At 36.5% G+C, this 19,436-nt stretch overlaps 1 long non-coding RNA gene across 1 annotated transcript in view; it reads right to left on the reverse strand.

The window, feature by feature from the left end:
- Positions 1-200: 200 nt before the first annotated feature.
- Positions 201-19,436, reverse strand: part of LOC106955474 (uncharacterized) — a 28,547-nt gene continuing 9,311 nt past the window's right edge. The window contains exons 2-3 of the long non-coding RNA XR_001426584.1: positions 11,580-11,782; positions 201-1,389 (exon numbers count right to left, since the gene is read on the reverse strand). This is a non-coding gene — a long non-coding RNA (uncharacterized LOC106955474). The remainder of the gene's footprint in view (positions 1,390-11,579; positions 11,783-19,436) is intronic.

The following is a 19,436-nucleotide window of genomic DNA, read 5'->3' on the forward strand; positions in this document are numbered from 1 at the left end:
GTTCGATCCAAAAGCAGGAAGTGGACTAAAACAAAGGGCATTCTGGGTAAATAAAACCAGGATAAACGCATTAGCCTACCGCTAGCAGGAGAAATAGCTTGTGGTCTTTAGCAAAAGTCAAAAGATAAATCCTACAACTGCTAAACTCTGACACCACTCCATTTTTTGTTTCAGGAAGAAAGAAGTTGCGCTTTGTGTCTTCTTCAGAGGTTTCCATGTCGTTTCTTTCAGTGGTTCTTGGTACAGCGCCCCCACAGGTGAGGAGGGGGACGGGTTTGTTTGACTCGGTGCATGTGAAAATGCAATAACTTTTTATAATTTTGGTGTCCAATCAAATCAAATCTATCAGGTGGGAGACATTCTAAAAGATTATTTTCCATCTAAATCAGTCAAGCAGGGGTATGAGTAGTTTAGAGCTACGGTGAAAGTATGAGGAGATGTCTACAGGTTATTTTTATGTAACATTACGTGTAAAAACCAGCCGTTCTTGACTTTTATGTTGCTGAAAAAGCATCCAAGGTCCAAGGTGAACAAATTATTTGCATTCACACATCATTAAGAAGTGAACGAGCGGGGACTTCGGCACACACTGGGATCTTTCATGTTGGCCTCGACAGCTTTTTGAGGCCCCAATCAAAGAAATGCTGACAGTCCTCGTATAACTTAACACCAAGTCGGAGGAAATAAAAACAGTTCTGCGGCCTCAGAGCACTTCGACGAGCGGCGCGACCCAATCTGGTCAGGGTGTAACTGAGACGGCCTTGTCTGGTAAACCCAGGTGCAACAGAGGCGTTAAACGCTGGGAGGAAATAAGCAATAACTGGGAGTGTGTGTGTGTGCGTGCATATTTTGTCAAAGTGGTGTCAGAGTCGATAAGAGTCCTGCAGCAGCAGCGAACAGCTGGAAATTCAGCGGACTACCGACCGCTAAGCTTGTTTCATACTCTGCAACTCCTATATTTGGATTAAATTATAGAAGTTATAGAACTATAATTTTCTCCTTATTATCTGAGCGGTAACATGGAAATCTAAGGAGTTTTAAAAATAATGTTTTTCTGGAAAGTTTTGCGTAACATTTCTCATCTTTGAGTTGAGAAGAAACAAGTCGACAGAAACCTAATACAGAGCAAGGCAAACATCCAGTTTTCTTTTCTTTTCTACATTCCAGGTTTGTTGTGTCGCATTAGATTATATAGTTCTGAATATGTGAAACTGAATACCGAGGTACAAAACGTTTAGTGAGAACAAATGTCAGTCTGCAGGTCTGCATCTGCTGTCGGATCGGTGGAAACTTTCACAGTTTCACTTAGCAGGCGTGTGAAGTCACTTTTGGAAACGTTCCTCCTGAATCTTTACTTCATGTTCATTATTTCATCTCCAGCTTTCCCAGCTGCAGAAGAAACAGAAAGAGTCCCACAGTTAATAAAGTCCAAACAAGCGAACTGGATCTCCTAATAGAGCGTTTTCTGTTTGATTTAGTAGAATATCCTGTCGATCCTTTGCACGTGACGTCACGCTGTTCTGAACGCTGCCCTGCTCCGCCATGACGGACGTCAAAACAACCCGTCAAAAACTAAATAAAAGCTTAAATCGCTTTTATTTAGTTGATTTCACTTTAAAAATGGTCACAAGGTGGTGTGTGGTTGGCTGCACAAACAGACAAGAATACAAATTAAACTTGTCATTTTGTTTTATAACTTTTAAAGAGGTAAAATATGGTGGCAATGGATAGCAGCCGTCAATCATAATGGACGTAACAACGTGTTTTACGTTCACAGACAAATTAGCTCGACTCCAACGAGTAGAAGTCATGAATATCAACTGGCAAAAATGTCAGTCGCTCTCCTCCCGTCCCTCACTTCCGGCGTCCATCATGGCGCCTATAGTGTTTCTGTAAAGGGTTAATAAAAATTCCCACAAGACTGAACTGGAAGTGATTGGCGCCATGTTGGTAGGCAATCGCAAAGTAAAGATGAACCATGGCTTTTAGATCAACAAAAAGAAAACATACTGACGCACTTAACCAATGTGAACGAGAAATATATATCAACAAATTATTAGAAATTTTCCAGAAGAAAATTGGAAATTTATGAGTTCCAGGATTCTGAAATGTGCAAGAAAAAAAAAACAATATTTTTTTTGAGATTCAAAACTCAAAAATTTTCAACTTTATAAGCGCAGAAATTTTCCACATTTTTTTTTTTAGAACATTTTTGAGATTCACCGCAAAACTTTTAACATATTTCTCACAAATTTCGGACTTCTGAAATTCAGAAAATTTCTGAAAGTTGAAAATTTTCAGCTTTATGAATTCAGAAAATTTCCAAGTTTTTTCTAGAAAATTTCTGAGTTTTTCAGAGTTTTGTGGTGGAAATTTACTCCCTCTTTTCCTGCTTACACAGTCCCTAACCTGAATCTGTGTTCTTTGTGCACCATTCCTGCAGAATTTGCTGCTGCAGCTGCTGTCAAGTCCATTTGCAGCATTTTGCATCACATCCTGCTAAAATAATATGCTAACTGCTGCTTTTAAATCACAGTTGTTATTATCTGCTCTCTCTTTTTAGCCTTTATATTAAGAGTTTGAACATAAATAGTTCCTCCAAGAAAACCCATAATTGTCCCAGAGCACATTTGTAACATTATACACAAGTGTTAAAACACCATGGCAACAATTTACAGCCACTTAAAGCTTATAAATTTGAACCGTATGACTATATCTGCTTCTACATCTGGAGTAGCAATTCTGGAGCTCCAACCACCTTCACCTACGGGAAACCACAGAAGAAATCCTTTAACTTTGGATAAAAAGATTCCTGCTAATCTTGCGTTTTATTGCCCATTTGCAGCACTATTTTCAGAAAAACTACGTCAGCGATCATGAAAGATGTTTTCATATTGAGTTAATTTGTTGCCATGGTTTCACCTCATTAAATCAGTCATGAAAGTGTAACAGTGTATTCCTGCAGAAGAGGGGCTCGTTTTTCAATGTCCAACTGGATTTCTTTACTGCTCAGGCCAAACTCGTAAACGTCCAAAATTATCAGTCAAAAGAAAAACCTTCAAGGCTCTAAAGATTTCAATTATATTTGCGAGCAATCCAGTTCACATAACATACAAAAAATAGCATAAATGCTTTATTAGTCACGGGTTATTACACATATAGATGTACATTTTTAAATGCAAACTTTTTCAGTTAGTTACAAAAGAGTCTTAGCGTTTTATTAATCTTGTTTTATTTAAACTTGATTAAAAATAATCCTACACATCCAGACTTTTACTTAAATATCCATTCGCTGAACTTGGCTAAGGAAGTGTTTCTGAAGGAAGAGTAGCCTGTTTTCTTTGTTTGTTGCGGAGAGTAGACTAATCAGAAAATAAAAAAACACAACTGAACCAAACAGTTGAAGAGCTTGTACAGTTGCATTCACTAAATTTTATTGAGTGAATAACTGAAATATTTGAGATCTCATCAAAAAATGTTTATAACTGCCTATTTTTATAGTTTAAACACTAAATATACCCTAATATGCATCAATACTCAGTAGAAATCAGAAATTAGCACTACATCGGAAGCTAGGTCTATGGACTTCCTTATTTTTGGGGGCTCAGCCAATCAGCACCAAGAACTATGAATGGTGCTCCGGGATTGGCTGCTTTCCAAATGCCAGCCAATAGCGTGTCAAGTAGCAAAGCAGGTGGAGATTTCATCTTCCAAAATACCTTAGATAGGCTCTGATGACAGATTTTAACAGTAAAATCTGTTATTACTGAACCACAAAATCAGCCTGTTTGTTTAATTAAATATTGCACTTTTGACTTTTGCTCTGCAGGTAAAATTATGTTCAGAGTTTTTGTATTTCACAAATCAAAAAAATGTCCGACTCCACGTCTCTCAGGCATCACCTTCTTTGATCAGTTTGCTAACATTACTTAAAAATTTGAAATTTAAACACATCAAACAAAACATAAATTTAAATTTTATATTTTTTTATTTACTTAGAGTTGATGCTATTATGTCATTCCTTGACAAGAAACCCAACTAAAATATAATTTTTAAAAAATATCTGGTATTTTCAAAATAAAAACTTTAAATCTTAAGAATTGTGGTGACGTTTCCATGGTTATTTACCGTCAACCAAAATAACTTTAATTTATTTGATTAGGATAGTGCACATTAATCGTTGCACAATCGATGTGTAAATATGCAAGAATTATCCCAATAGCTAAATGTAGACAAAACACCTCACTAAACAAGACTTCACACTACACACATACATATTATACTTCTTCCAATATTCTGGAGGATGGAAAATTATGCATAAAATCTACTAATTTAAGCTCCCAAACTAACACTTTTTTGACCTTTACCGGTGTTTTCACTAACAAACTTGCAACCTTGCAAACAGATTCAGAGTTGGACGCGTTCACCCCCTGGAGATGGGAAAAACGCAGGAAGTGATTAAAACCCCGAGGTCGTCCGTCGCTGTAGTGGCTTCTGGTTGTGACACTTCAGTTGCAGAGGGATGCCTGCTGAACAGATAAAACTTCACTTCAAGCTATTTATTTGCTTACACAGCTTCCCAGCAGCTCACTTGACCTCCAGGGGTCAAAACAACCAAGCAACACCTGTCTCAGTCAACACTAATTGGAACAAAGTCTGTTTCTGTTTGGGGACAACAGAAACAACCATTCAGCTTCTTGATCTTCTGCATTGTCACACACACACACACACTCAGACGTGTAGCGCTGTCTGCTTTTGTGCAGTATTTATGGCGAGTAGACACAAGGGAACCTGACACCACATTTACAACCAATTGCTGTGCGATGATGAAGTGGCCCATTTGGTTTGGATTCAGTGTTTGTTCTCCGGCCGGCAGATCCATCATGACGAGCGGCCAGGCCAACGTCGTTACGCACACGGCCATATTTATCCACTAAAACCACCCACAACGATCCAGTAATAACACTTTTTATTTCTATTTCAAGAATTTTATGTGTTTATGTTTCGGTTTCTTTATGTTTTATATGTCTGTAAAAAGGTTTTTATGCAGATATAAACCTCTGTTTCTGCTTGCATGCGTTTAAATTTCACTTTCTAGTATGTTATCATAATAAGTTTATTTGTGTGACATTTTTCAGCTTTACATTATAACATGAAATATGTTGATATGATGAAAGAAATGGTCTTCAGTAGAAAATTAATGTGTGTACAAAACCACAACAATGGATTTTAAATTGTGTTTAGGGTTGGACAGCCACTTCTGGAAATGACTGGCTACTGGTTTTAATAAGGTATGGACTGTAGATGTTGGTGCCTTACAGCCCTTCACAGATTGATGCTCAGCATCAGTTGCTGATGTCCTTCTTCAATCAAACTTATGCTCCTTATGAACAAACCATCAAATTTATTTCTTTGTAGACTTACCGATTATCAAATAAACAACTGGAATTTACTTTTCTGCAGACAGGCTTTTTATTTTGGCTTTGGATTTGTATAAAGTTTGGTTTTTAGTTTGTATCAAACATGTAGAGAAAACAGACTTGCTGTCTTATTCCTCACCGCACAAGTACAAAATCTTACCAAGTATTTTTGGTCCACTTTCTAGTGCCAATGTCTTAGTGCACTTTAAATAAGACAACACTTAAGAAATAGAACTTGGTTGCTAGGTAACGGGCTGGGCTTGGCTGGGGTTGCTAGGTAACAACATGAAATAAGTGAAATAATCTGTCAGTGGAACTAGAACTTAAAAATAAATATTAAGGACGTATTAACTTAAAACAAGCTCCTATATGTTGCTGAAAAGTTACTTAAAAGTCAGTTTAGTCTTTTTTCCAGTGTGCTAATTTATCTGAAACTAGGTCAAAAATACTTGGTGAGGTTTTGTTTTTTTGCTTTCTTTTTGTTGACATAATTAGGTGAAACATTGCCGGTAGATTTAAGCGTTCCGAAGCGGATAATGCTGTTCGGTGACATCTAAATCTGCAGAACTCGCGGCCGTTTTAAGTTCTGCCTGCTCCCGGTTTTACTGCCTGACAGATTCTGGCTCTCGCATTCCCTCTTGCCGAGGCGTTCAATCCGCACCAAATGTTTCACATTACCCCAGTGTGAAAACCCTCCTATTCCTCAGATTCCTTTTTACAGGTCCGCGCAACCGTGGAAACTTGATATTTCATATTTCATTCTGGTTTGTGGATGTCATTGCAAGTGGACGCCGGTTCACATGCAACCCTCCAGTCCGCCGCCTTTGATCAGCCTGACCACGACTAATTGCGGACGGAGAACAAATGGAAGAAATATCAGGGGATTTCATGGGAATTGCCACTTTGGCCCGGCGCTGCTCTGTGCCGTTAAAATAGCCAGTTGGCTCTTGGAGAATTAGTATGTTTCCTCTGAGATGATTGTTATGGTGCACATGTTGAAACATGATGAAGAAAATGAAGCAGCACTTTACGTTTTCATTTTCACACTGAAGATATGGCTACCTGTTTACTTCTTCACTCAACATGAGGCCCAAACAGACCAGATGAAAAACAGAAAAAAAAGGCAACTTGTTGCTGCAAACGTAACAAATTTCACGCCTTGGAATGAACATTGTGTGATATTCCTTTATCTGTAAGGTAATTCTGGGTTATACATTTATATTCATGAATTGTTCACATTTTCACATGGGAAAAGCAGCAGAATGTCTTAAAAATGACTGAACTGTTTCACCCGACTGCTTTTAAGTTCAAATTAATGGAGTATTTGAGGCAAATTTCATTTTATTCTCCATTTTCAGAAAATAATTATTTCTATCTTCTGTTTTAATCATGAAAAAAGATTTTCTTTTTTGATTTATTTCAGTTATTTCTGCAGTTTGACTTTTAAAAAAATTGTGATATTTGTCATTCATTTTAGTTTATTTTCATAATTTATGGAACTTAAATTTTTGTTGATTATATTTTGTATTTAAAAAATTAAATCACAGTATTTAAAATATTTTTAAATTATTTTATATTTATTTTTATTAACACTGCTCTTGGTTTTCATAGTCCTATGCATTTTAAAATTGTTGTCTATACCTCTGTTCATACGGAGTGCCTTGTCATGCAAAACTGAAGTAATATTAATATTGATTACAAAATGTATATATACATCTTCAAATAAATAAATATCCTGGTGACATAAAATAAAAAAAAATTAATATTTTATTGCAAAGCTTATTTTGTTAACTGCAGTTTTATTTATTTGTTTTAGTATTTTATTTTGTAAAGTTTCTGTATGTATTTCACAGACTTATTTTTTAACTTGTCTTTATTTCATGGTCTAATATTCAAATGAGGGGGCGGAGCAACTTCAATTCTGTTTTGCGTTAATAAGTAAATAAATCACGATTGACACAATAAGATCCCCATTCATCTTAAAAATATGTTTATTTTTATTTCATGGCAACATAAATTTATTTGATAGAGTATCTATTTATTTTTTAAATAAATGTTATTTATTTTTTAAATAAATGTTATTTATTTAAAAATAAAATTAATACATTTAAACACGGCACATATAATTCATTCGTTAATAAATTATTTTTGTATTTTTTGACAAGTTAGCTGAGGTGGGCAGACTACCCAGGAATTGTACTCAAGTAAAAGTAGAACTACTTTGACAGATTTATACTAAAAGAAAAGTAGCCATCAAAGAAATTACTCAAGTAGTAAAAAAGTTTTTGTTTTTTTTGTAAAAAAAAGAAAATCTACGCAAGTACTGATCAAATTATCAAAGTTACATCAGATGGACCAAAATATAAAGTTAAGTGGAAGTTTTGGTATTTCAAGGACCAAAATGACAACAATTCAAATAAGAAACAAAAAATAAAATCAGGCAAAAGAAAATTTTTCCAAATTAGTTTCTTTAAATAAAAAATTTATGAAACTTTAACAAAAACTGCAGTTGTTTGTCTGTGTCTGGTGGATTTTTGGCTAAAACATATTTGCTTTTCACTCAGTGGGTAGAAAATCCAGAAATTTTACTCAAGGAAGACTATAAGTCCTTCACAATAAAATTACTCAAGTAAAAGTAAAATACTCCTAGAAGTACTTTTTTTTTTAAATTACTCACTTAAATGTAATTAAGTAAATGTAGGTAGTTACTACCCAGCTCTGCAAGTTAGTTGTTTCTTGTAATTTGGCACTCTTCTCCTTCCATATAACTCACTCACGGTTTCTTTTCTTGTTTTATTTCTGTTGTTTTTCAGTTTTTATCTCATGCTAACCGTTTTAGCGTTAACCTCGTCTCTGAATAAACACTGATGGATTGATTGTGTGAACTTTCCTCTTCAAAAGGCTTTGATAACGTGAGCACAACCTGACGTCAACCCGGCTCTTTTCTCATGTCCTGTTTCAGGCTGTAATAAACAGCGTTTGGAAATTTAATACTACATCCACAAAATCCCCATATGTTCTTAAAAGCTGCTCAGCTGAACAGTTCTGGCAAACAAAGTTCATTCCATGGACCAAATATCAAGGGGCAGATGTAAAAAAAAAAAATTTAGAGCTGCATAAATGCTCCAAATGTTTAAGAGTGGCCTGTGGATCCCGAGGGGCTCGTTCGCTAACTCCCTTTGTACGCGGTACAGGATGTAACTTTGCAAGCTGGTTTTCATTCAGCCTCACTTTCCGAAGCGTCACTGCATCTTTCTTTTTTTTACCTGCAGGACAACAAGCGCGGTTTTGATGCACCAGAAAATTTAAGGTGTGGTTTTTTTGGGTATTTTTTTTTGCCTGAACAACGCGTTGACCCCGCGCGGCCTAGGTTAAAAAAGGCGGCTGATTTTCTGGTTCACAGGGCAGGTTAGCCACGGTCCCAGCAGCAGGTGACTGGAAGGAGGTCACGACGTGGTCACAGGAGGGGGGTCCGCATGCCGAACCCTCCGAACAACTGCAGGGAGGGAGGTGGAGCACAGCAGCGCCGCCTCAGCAGCACAGACCCGCTCCTCCGGTAGAAACAGACCGACCGCACAGGACCGGAAACACGTCATCTCCTCTGCATGGGCCAATCTGACTGTGATAATCTGAAATTAACGGATTTTAAAGGGGGGAGGATTATGTGTTTATAAATCAGTTACTCGCATGATTTGTTGCATCTTTCTACCAAAATGCCAATTCCAGATACGCAGAAAGATGATCAGGAATCAAAAGACGAGTTTGATTCCTGTGAATGTTTTTCCATTAGGTTGTTTTCCTCAAAAATGATACGCAGACTTCTTCATGTAGGCCTGTTGCATTAAGCATTAAAACTATTAATTGCATGATGAATTTAAACTAAATAATTTCATTTGCAAAATGTATCGTTTCTCTTTCTACCAAAAGCTGGATGATAAAAGTCTTCAGTCTGATGTTTTGGTCTCAGCTTTATGAAGGACTACTTTGTTTACATAGACTTCATAATTCATCTTATTTGTTGTTTTATTTTGGATATTTAAAATGTTCCAGTGTTAAATGTTTATTTGAATTTAAAGTTTATTGATCTTTGAAAATCTATTGAAGTTGATTTGAAAATGGTCTCAAAATAACAATATTATTGTTTATCACAATAACTTCTGGGACTATTTATCGTCCATCAAATTTGTTATTGTGACTGATGGTGCCATTTTATAGCATAATTAAGTAACTGTGTTGACTTGAATTGCTATAAAATGTTGCATATATCAAATATGACTTAAAAGAAATTTTACTCATAATTTAGGATCTTTAAATTGGGCCTCTGTCTCTTTAAGAAACTCCTGCTCTTTCTGAAGCTCCGCCTTCAGGAAGTCATCACAACATGGCTCCTCTATTAACTCTTTAACAATGTTTTTACCAGCTTTGCTCTGAGAAGCAGCAGCTCCTAACCTGAGCTCACCTACTGAGCTCAGGTGTCCATGAGCTCAGCAGGTGTTTGCTAATTGCTGCTGGCTAGTTTGAAGGAGTTGAGTGGGGGAGGAGCTTCGCCTTGAAGGCGGGGCTAGCTCCAACCAGGTGTATTGCACAGCTGAATGGTTGACAGAGATTAGATTATTTCTCAGACATGCAGGAAAGAATCAAGGCAACATTCCAGGTTTGTTTTTGATGAGGGAATAACATCATAACATGATGGAAAGGTAAAACAAAAGTTATTTTTACATGATGCTGCCCCTTTAATAAAAGTTTTCACCTTTATGTTTGTAGTAAGTAAAACAAATAACAGAATAAAAACTGTAGTTTCATTCAGCACTGAGAGGAACAGAGTGGGAACAAATGTGTTCATATTTCTGGACTTTTCATATATTGTCAAGTTGCAACAAACTTTAAATTTGCAGTATTTAACTTTTACAAAAATATTTTTATTACATACTTGTTAAAGTTATTATGTCATGACAGTATGAGACAGATAATCTGTGACAAAATCAAGCTCCTCCACCTCCTCCCAGTGCTGCAAAAATACACCGCTCCCGGTCAAAAACAACCAATCAGATCCGGGAGGCCGGCCTTAACGCTGTCAATCAACATTGTGTACTCACTGCTAAATGTGCTAATGGTGGAAAAACAACTCGTCGTCAGCGGTGGAAATGCTAACTAGCCTTAGCATTTGTGGCAGGATATGTTGTGTGAAGCAACTGTAGCTTAGAAAAGAGAAAAGGGGGAGGATTTGAGAATGAGTGATTGACAGGGCTAAGACCCGCCTCCTGGCTCTGATTGGCTGTTTCTAATTTGAAGATGGAGGAGCTCGATTTTTTTCACAGATTGTCTCATATTATACTGTCGCACCATAATTAGAATTTTAACAATTATGTAAAAAACATTTGATTCTTTTTATAAAAATTACATGCTGGAAGTTTAAGATCAACATAAGGCTTTTGTCAGGTGGATAGAAAATGACACATGGCTTCATCCCCATAAAAACATGGATGATGCAAACTCCAAAAGACACTAACAAAAAAAATAATGCAACAGAAAAACGTTGCATTATTTGAGACCAAATACCAGACCAAAGCACCAGACTGAAGACTTTTATCATCCAGAGAAAAATGATAAATCATGCAAATAGCAATTATTAAGATTGTTTTAATTTATCAATTGATTAATTGATTTATTGTTTAAAATGAAGCTCATTTTTCAGACACCAAAAAACATCAACTTACTGCTTTTTTTTTAACCGTTTGGAAAATGGAAACAATAAAAACATGCAAAATGTAGATTTTTTAAAAGGTAACGTTGATAAATAATTTGATGACTGACTGAACGTTAGAAAATCCAATCAATCGTAGCTCATTTTTCACTATTCATATATATATATCAATAAAAGCTTAAAATAACACATCTGTCTAATCAAGTTTTAAAAATGCGCCGCCGGCTCATGGTGGCATGTTTCTGCAGGTCTCCTGCAACATGTTGTCTTCTGGGCGGTATCGCCTTTCACTTCTTACCCTTCATGTTCGCTTCGCCGAGTGGCAGAGGCAGCAAGGAGGCATAAATCTCCCAAAGTACCTGCTAGATATTAGGCTAGAGGAATCTGAACACAGCAAGAATAATAGGAATAATGTAGTTATTTTGATCTGAGTGACTTTAAAATCAAGCTGCTACCTGATATGATTCATAGAGCCTGTGTGAAATTTCCTCCGCTTGGCGATCCCGTCCTTTCACATCAGAGAAGATGAATGAGCTTGATGAGCTGCTCGGTTTCTGTCTCGGCCTCCTCACATTTGGCCTTCACGCTTCCCTTCCCTCCCTCGCCGCGGAGCCGCGTTACGGGAGCCATGAGAAACGCCAGCCATCAAAGAACGACTCTGTTAGGATATCATGAGAAGGCGGAGAGGAGAAGAGTGAGAAAAGAAAGAAAACTCTGGTAATGCCTCATAAATTACGCTTTTTACGGAACGATGCGATTTGATGTGGGTGTCAGGTCCGCTTAACTGATTGGTAAGATCAGAGCCAGCGGGTTTTATCGGGCTTTGGGTTCGCCAGATGAAGCAAAAAGTGAGAAGGGAAGAGGACTGTTGGCCAAAAACAATTAGTCTCCAAGGACCGGTGCAGCTGCACCGCGCCAAAGATGTGCTCAAAGTCCAAATGTCAAACCAGATTGACTCATTTGTGGATCTGGTTCAAATATGTATGCTTTTCTATCTGGGAAGAACTCAAGACTCTTTAAACAAACTCCCTCCGGTCTTAACAGTATCTAATGACTCCGAACAGGAAGAGATAGGCAGAACAAATCGATCCCAGAGAGACAGCAAATGTAGAAATTAAATTTGTCAGCTTTTTAACAAACTTTGTTCTTTTTGCTTTCAAAAAACTCTTCCTTCCTCTTCTATTGGCGTATATTTTTTATTTCTCGCGTTTCAATCAATGTTTCTCCATGAGTCATATGAAGAGTTTGGTCATGTAATTGACAGGAACTTGGAGTGAGCATTGTGAAAGGTTTAGTGATAAAACAGAAAAGTTACTGACCTGGAAAAGGTGATCGGGACACGAACAGAGAAACAGGCGGAGGAGAAATCCACCGATGGGCAATGAAAACCAAAAAACTGAGGCAGGAAAACTGAGGAAGAGCTGCGCAGCTCCAGCTTAACTAACAAAATACTGAAATGGAGAAAACATTTTCATTAACTTAAAAACGGTAATTAATGAATAACTGGAACTATATTGTGCATTTATACAACATACTGAAATTATAGATTTAACATCCTTTGATTTTGTGTTTATGAATCTATTTTAGCCTTTCGATCTGATGTGAAATAGTTTTTTTTAGCAATTTACGGCACTCCATAATGAACATGAGAAAGTCAGGAAGGCTGTGTTAGCTAAGCTAATACAGCAGTGGTTGATTAGCCTCCGCTGCTATTAGCTAAGCTAACATGGTTGATTAGCTAATTTAATCATCTACTGATGACCTGTGGGTATAAATTTTTTATTTTTTAACTGAACCGAAACAAACTTCCACAGCACATCTGTCAGCCAAGCTACTTTTTACTTAATTAAAACTTTGTTATCTTGGTGTCGTTGTGTTGACAATTATTAGCAAAGCGCTGCGTCCCTTTTTCTTTTATACATCACTCATGCATTTAAGATTTAGCGTGTTGTGTTGCTAACTAACACTGATCTAAGAGAATTAAATGAAGATGCAGAACGGCTAACACTGTTAGCTTAATTGGTCTCTCCAAACTGCCTTTAGGTGCCATTGTTAAATTAATTTCCCAATGGGATGAATTAAGTATTTTTACATTTGAATTTAATGTGTGCATGCATTGCCTATTTCTTTGGATGTCAAAAAGTAAAGAAAAAGAAAATAAAATCATGGGAAAGGACCGTTGTTTTTTCCAGTGGTTCTGAGATTCCCAAATTAAATATCTGGTCAAGATTTTCCACATTGTGATGAATGATGTTTGGACGTTTTCTCTTGTTTCAGATTCTTTTTTCTAGAACAGTCTGATCACACGGGGGAAAGCTAGCAGACATAAATTCAGCCTCCAACACTTTAAGCCACATTTTCTTGATGACTACGATAAATTTTCAGATTAATTTGGAACAGGGATTATGAAGTCCAGCCCGTCTCCCACTTTCAAAACAACAAAATGACAGACTACCAGAAGTAATTTCTTTTACCAGCACATTTTATGCTACCAAAAATAGCAGAAATTTTATGATTTTTGATACACTCCAAAGTTCCCATATGTCTTTTATGATATTGATTTTAATCTGTCCGAGCTAAAGGGAAAACATTTCTCCCTCAAAATTGAATTTCCACACTCATTTAAATGTTATTATTTTATCACCAGCAGGGAAAACACTCTGTTTTTTTACCAATCGGATTCAAACTTGAAGTGAAAAATGCACATTTTTTATAATCCTGCACTGGTTTAACTTTAAAGCTAAAGTCCACCTGCTGCCTTAAACATGCAACTAAAGTCAACAAGAAAACTGTTTTGGTTTTAATTCAGAAATTAAAGTTCAGGAAGTTGATTTAACAAGAAACAAACCTGGGATACAAACTGTTTTCTTTGTGGGTCAAAATTGTCGACTAAAAAATACCAACCAACCTGAAATTAAGCAAATAAAGTAGCCTGATAGTTATAGTAGATCTAAATTTGAAAGGTTTTTCCTTCAAAATCTCAGAAATTTTATGATCAATCTCAGAAATTTTCTAGAAAACTTTGAAATTTCTTAGTTTCAAAATAAAATTTTTCACATTTGAAATTCAGAGATTAACAAGTTTTTTGGAGAAAATTTCTGAGATCAATCTAAAAATTGCAATTTTATTTTTTTGTAAATTGTCAACTTTTTGAACTTAGAAATTTCCACGTTTTGTTTTTGTAGAAGATTTGACATTAATCTATGCTTTTTTCTCACCATTTTGTTTCTTATTTGGAGCCCAGAAATGTTCTTGTTTTGGCCAGAAAATCTCTGAAATTACTCTCAAAATTTCAGTTTTTGGCAGAAATGTAAATTTCTTTTCTCTAGATTTTGCATGTTTGGTGTATTAAAAGAAAAGCATCTAGTTTTCAGTTTCTTTTGGTCTCTATTGGACAAATTAATTGTCAGTAATAAGAACAGGATTTGCGTCACTTTCTTTCAAAGTATGTGCTATATTTAGTCAGATTTAATAAATTAAAAAAAACTGATGAGGTGCATAATTTCAGAAAAGGCTTTTTGTTAAAGCTCAGTTAGAAAAAGACAAACACTTTGTGTTGTTCTCTACATTTTTCATTTTAAGAAAATGACAAATTAAAGTGTGAACAGGATATTATCCTCAAGCTTTGCAAACAGATTTAAAATGAACATTTGCCTTAATAACAGAAGAGTCAGATCAACGTAACACACTTCCGTCTCAGGATACAAGAACATGCCGCTAAGTATTCTGGGAAATAGTTCCCATTCTTTTTCTTCTTTCAGTTTTTTAAGTGCTAAAAACTGTAGTTACTTCATCTCTTGGAGGTTTGACAAAATCAATAAAAAGTTAACACAACGTACTACTGTAAGTTTATCTTTCACAATCACATTTAGGTTAAAAATCTAAAATTCACTAAATTACAGGCCAACTAAAAAGCGGCTAAGTGTTTCGCAGTGTGTGAGCCGACGGTGTGGAAACGCTCCGTCTGTGGAAGGTGTCGTTTCCAAACAGCAGCCAGTTGGAGACGGGGATCAGCAAGTGCAGCCGTCACATTCCACATTTTAACAAGTTTCTTACCGCGTTCAGGCTGTAGCCAAGCCGAACCACATGTAACGGAGCGGACACGGTGTCCAGTCACACAGACCGGCCGTAAGTCACGTCAAAACGCCCCGGAGGTCAACAGCTTCACCCGCAGGCGCAAAACCATGAGCACTTTCACCAAGTACAAGATTCACAATCTTTGTTTTTACACTAAAAAGATCTGCAGTGTGTTAAAATCACCTTCAGGTCTGAATGAGTCGTTCTGTCTTGGCATTTTGAAATAGAAATTATATTTCTGTTTTACACTCTGCAAAAACATAAAATCTTACAGAATAATTTTGGTCTTTTTTCCAACATAAAAATCTTAGTAGACTTGAAATAAAACAAAACTAACTTACAAGCAACTTTTATTTATTTTTTACTTTTTTTAATATTTGCACTTTATGCTACCATTTTATCTTTTTCCATATTTTTTGTTTTACTGTTAATATCTAAATGTTCCTAAACCCAAAGTTAACTTTAAAATAAATCCTAAGTAGTTTCCTTAAAACAAATATTTATATAACATGCGAGCTAACTTTAGCATTTTCTGCCAAGTTTAGATTCATATGGAAGGAAAACTGGAGAGAAAAGTCAGCACTGCAAAAACAGAAAAAAAACACAACATGCAATTCTATTTCAAAATATTTCATAAAAACAAATAGCCATGGAAAAAATTATGTTTGTCAGAAAGTCGAACCTTTCATCAAATTAGCCAAACATTCCTGTAACAGACATGCGAAACGTTTTAGTTCTACATGATGTTCAGCCACCTGGCCACGCTGCTGCTGCTTCTTTTTATCATTTTTTCATGTGGGAATTCTTTCATAATTCAGCCAGGAATGTCAGATGCGTTCTCAAGACGATGCACCTGATACTAAAAAGCAGTTCAGAGCAGCTCCAGTACAAGACGGATTGCTCCCTGGAGGCCGTTGCCGTTCTGTTTTGCTCTGGAAGCCATCTTTTTTTCCACAAAGAAACTTGCTTTGACAGCCTGTCAGTATGTCTTTAAATGTAGAAGATACTTTTTTTTTAAATCTGGGTGAATGCTAATTTCTCAAACATGTATAAGTAGAAGGATGAACATGCATAAAGTAATTTCCTGTGTTTTTGCCTATGTGTTCGGGTCGGCCGCAGAGCTCGGCTCGGTGGGGGGTTGGACGATCTGGCAGCGGCTTCAAAGAGTCCGAGACATCTCAGGTTGGGGTGGGTTTAGGTTTTAATGCCCGTGTCAAAGTTTACGGTAACTTTTCACAGGAACAGATCTGAGTTGGACCAAGCAGGTGTTAACGCTCCCATCTCTCCGCCGTTCCTTAACACCAGGTCAGGTAACTCAATAAGATAAACACATTCACACTTGAGGATGAGCCAGCAGCTGTTCTTTAACTTAAAGGCTGATTTATTATGCATTTTCCAGGCACATAGTTCTGTATTATAGCAGAGTCAAGTAACTATGTTACCTTCTATTGTTATAAACTGCTTTATATATCAAAAATAACTTCAAAGAAAATTGAATGATGCCTTGAAATGGGTCTCCGTCTCTTTAAAAACCTTCAGCAGGTTCTTAACACCGAAGTACACTTGTACAGTGGTAAAATCAGCTGACCAAAGGTGTCGGAGCTCAGGTAGGGTTGCTAGGTAACGGGCAGAACTCTGCTGGGGTTGCTAGGTAACGGCAGAACTCTGCTGGGGTTGCTAGGTAACTGGCAGTGACATTACATCTGGAAGGTTTTTGAAATTTTCCAGACACCAATAAACATTAACTTACTGCCAAAAATCAGCTGGCTGTTGTTTTGTTTTGAAGCACTTTGTTTTCGAAGTTGTAGAAACACAAATGGAAGTACAGAAATGTTTATTTTGAATAATAGTTCTCCTTCAATGAACAAAATACTCAGAATAACATGTGATGGAAAATGAAATAATGTGTCAAAGCTGTTCTCCATTTTGAAATGAGGAATAAATTGGCACCTTTTACACATAACTTCAACTTAAACCTCAGGGTAAATAAACTCTTCATGTCTCTCATTCAGGAAGTTACATCTCCTAAATGTTGAACAAAAAAAGACCAAACTCCTGCCAACTAAAACAATGCAAACTCTAACATCAAATCTGATATTCATTTTTACAGATAATAAATTTTACATTTGACAGTTGTGAACTTTGTCTCCAGTTTCCAAACAGTTTATGATGTGCCAATAAAAACTAGTATTACTTTTGAATTGGTTACACTTTTTTTAAAGTGAGAAAAAGAAAGAGAGACTTTATCTCATTAATTATTTAATAAAAACAGTGCCATTTATTTGTATTGTATCTTTGAACTCTGGATAAAAAATAAAAAAAGACATAAGTATAGATTTCCAGAATTTACTTAATGTCTAAACATTTTGTTCCTTGTTTTTTCTTTGCCTTGTTTAATTTATTCCATCTCCTTCTTGTCCAGCTTTTGTTCTTTTTTTATATTCTTCCTACTTTTCTTCCTTCCATCATTTCTTTCCTTCTCTTTCTTCTTTCCTTCCATTTGTTCCTTTTTGTTCTCTTTCCTCCTTTTTTCCTCTCTCTTTCTTCCTTTTTGTTCTTTTCTTCTATTATTTCTTCCTTTCCTTTGTTTTTTTTCTTTTTGTTCTCTGTTTGCTTCTCTTGTTCTTGATATTTTTCTTTCCTTTATGTCCTTCATAAAATTAATCTTCCTTTCCATCCTTTGTTTCCATCCTGGTGTTCTTCCTCCTTTCCTTGTGTTTCTTCCTTCATTTCTTTTGTATTTTAAATGGACCTTATTAGAACATCATCTTTTCATATTTTATGCATTAAAGTTTTCATTCCTTCTGTTTTTGGTTCCTTTCAGTCTTTTGTTACCGGCGGTGAAGTATTTGTCTTTTTGGGTGGCCGTGTTGAGTGAAGCATGAGGAAAGTTACACATGGCACATGGCGTTTCCCACTGCTGCAGCAGAAACAGGCTCTGCACATCAATACACGTATCCGTCCTTCATATGTAGAAATACCAAAGTATCCGTCACGCAGCAGGCGGCGCGGCTGAGCGGCCCTCCTAACACATGTGGCTCTGGATGTCTCACACCGCTTTCTGATTCCCACCTCTCCTTGATTATTGGTGCTGTTTCTGTAGACTATAATTCACATACAATCGATTCCTATGTTCTTCTAATAAAAAGTCCCACTAATTATCTTTACTTTCTGTTTTACTTCATCGAACTCATTAAATACGTGGACAAAGTTGTTGGTACCGAAAAGCCAACAATGGCCACCAGAGCAACTTCAAACTGACAAAAGTAATTGTGAATAAAAATGTACTGAAAATTAACCGGTGAAAATCATGCATTTATTATGAATTGTGGTCCAATAGAATCATATAAAAACAAACACCAGTCCTGTTTAGTTGGACTCTGCTTTAATTGAAGTTTAGTTCATTTTCCTACTGAACTCAGGTTCTGTTTGATTTCACATGTCAACGCCAAACAGACCAAAACTGTTCCATAAACAGGAAGTGGACTATGTTGCAGGGCATTCTGGGTAAAAACAAGCAAAACCAGTTTAGCACTAGCTGGGAGGAATGGTTCCTTCACCAAAGACAAAAGAGAAATCCAACAAAATCGAAGGAAACTCCATTTTTGTTTACATTTGGTGAAGAAGGAAGTTACGCTTAGTGTCGTCTTCTGAGGTTTTTGTGTCATTTCCTTCAGTGGTTCTTGGTGCAGCCCCCCCACAGGCGAGGAGGGGAACAGGTTTTTAAAAGGGTTTGGTTGGTTTGAAAAGAGAAACACAGCATATGAAAATGTAATAAATGTTGCAGCTTTGGTCTCCTATCATACGAAGTCTACCGGACTATCAGGTGTGAAGACAGCCAAATAAAACAAAAATGATGCCTGTAATTTAATATTTCGTTGCACAACTTTTTGCGCAATCACTTCAGTCAAAGGATTTTACCTGATTCAACGTGTATTTTGTCATCTCAGGTTTGAAGGGTGGCTTCTCCAGATGGCATTGATTGAACACTGTTCCAGTAATCAATGTGACTACAGATGAACACATGGATGAGTTTCTCTAGATCTCACCGAGACATTAGTCCTTTAATCCTATAAATATCCTTCAGGCGATAGAAGGACGACTTTGTAACCGTCTTTATGTGGCTCTGAAGGTTCAGGTCAAAGTTCAGCCTGATCTCTAGTTTCCAGCTGTAACAACTGAAGCTGTGTGTTGACTCCAGATCTATAAGTCTAGATCTATAACTCCAGATCGGT

This window comes from Poecilia latipinna, unplaced genomic scaffold, assembly GCF_001443285.1.
Source record: "Poecilia latipinna isolate Pla-1442-1.1 unplaced genomic scaffold, P_latipinna-1.0 Scaffold738, whole genome shotgun sequence".
Lineage (NCBI taxonomy): Eukaryota > Metazoa > Chordata > Actinopteri > Cyprinodontiformes > Poeciliidae > Poecilia > Poecilia latipinna.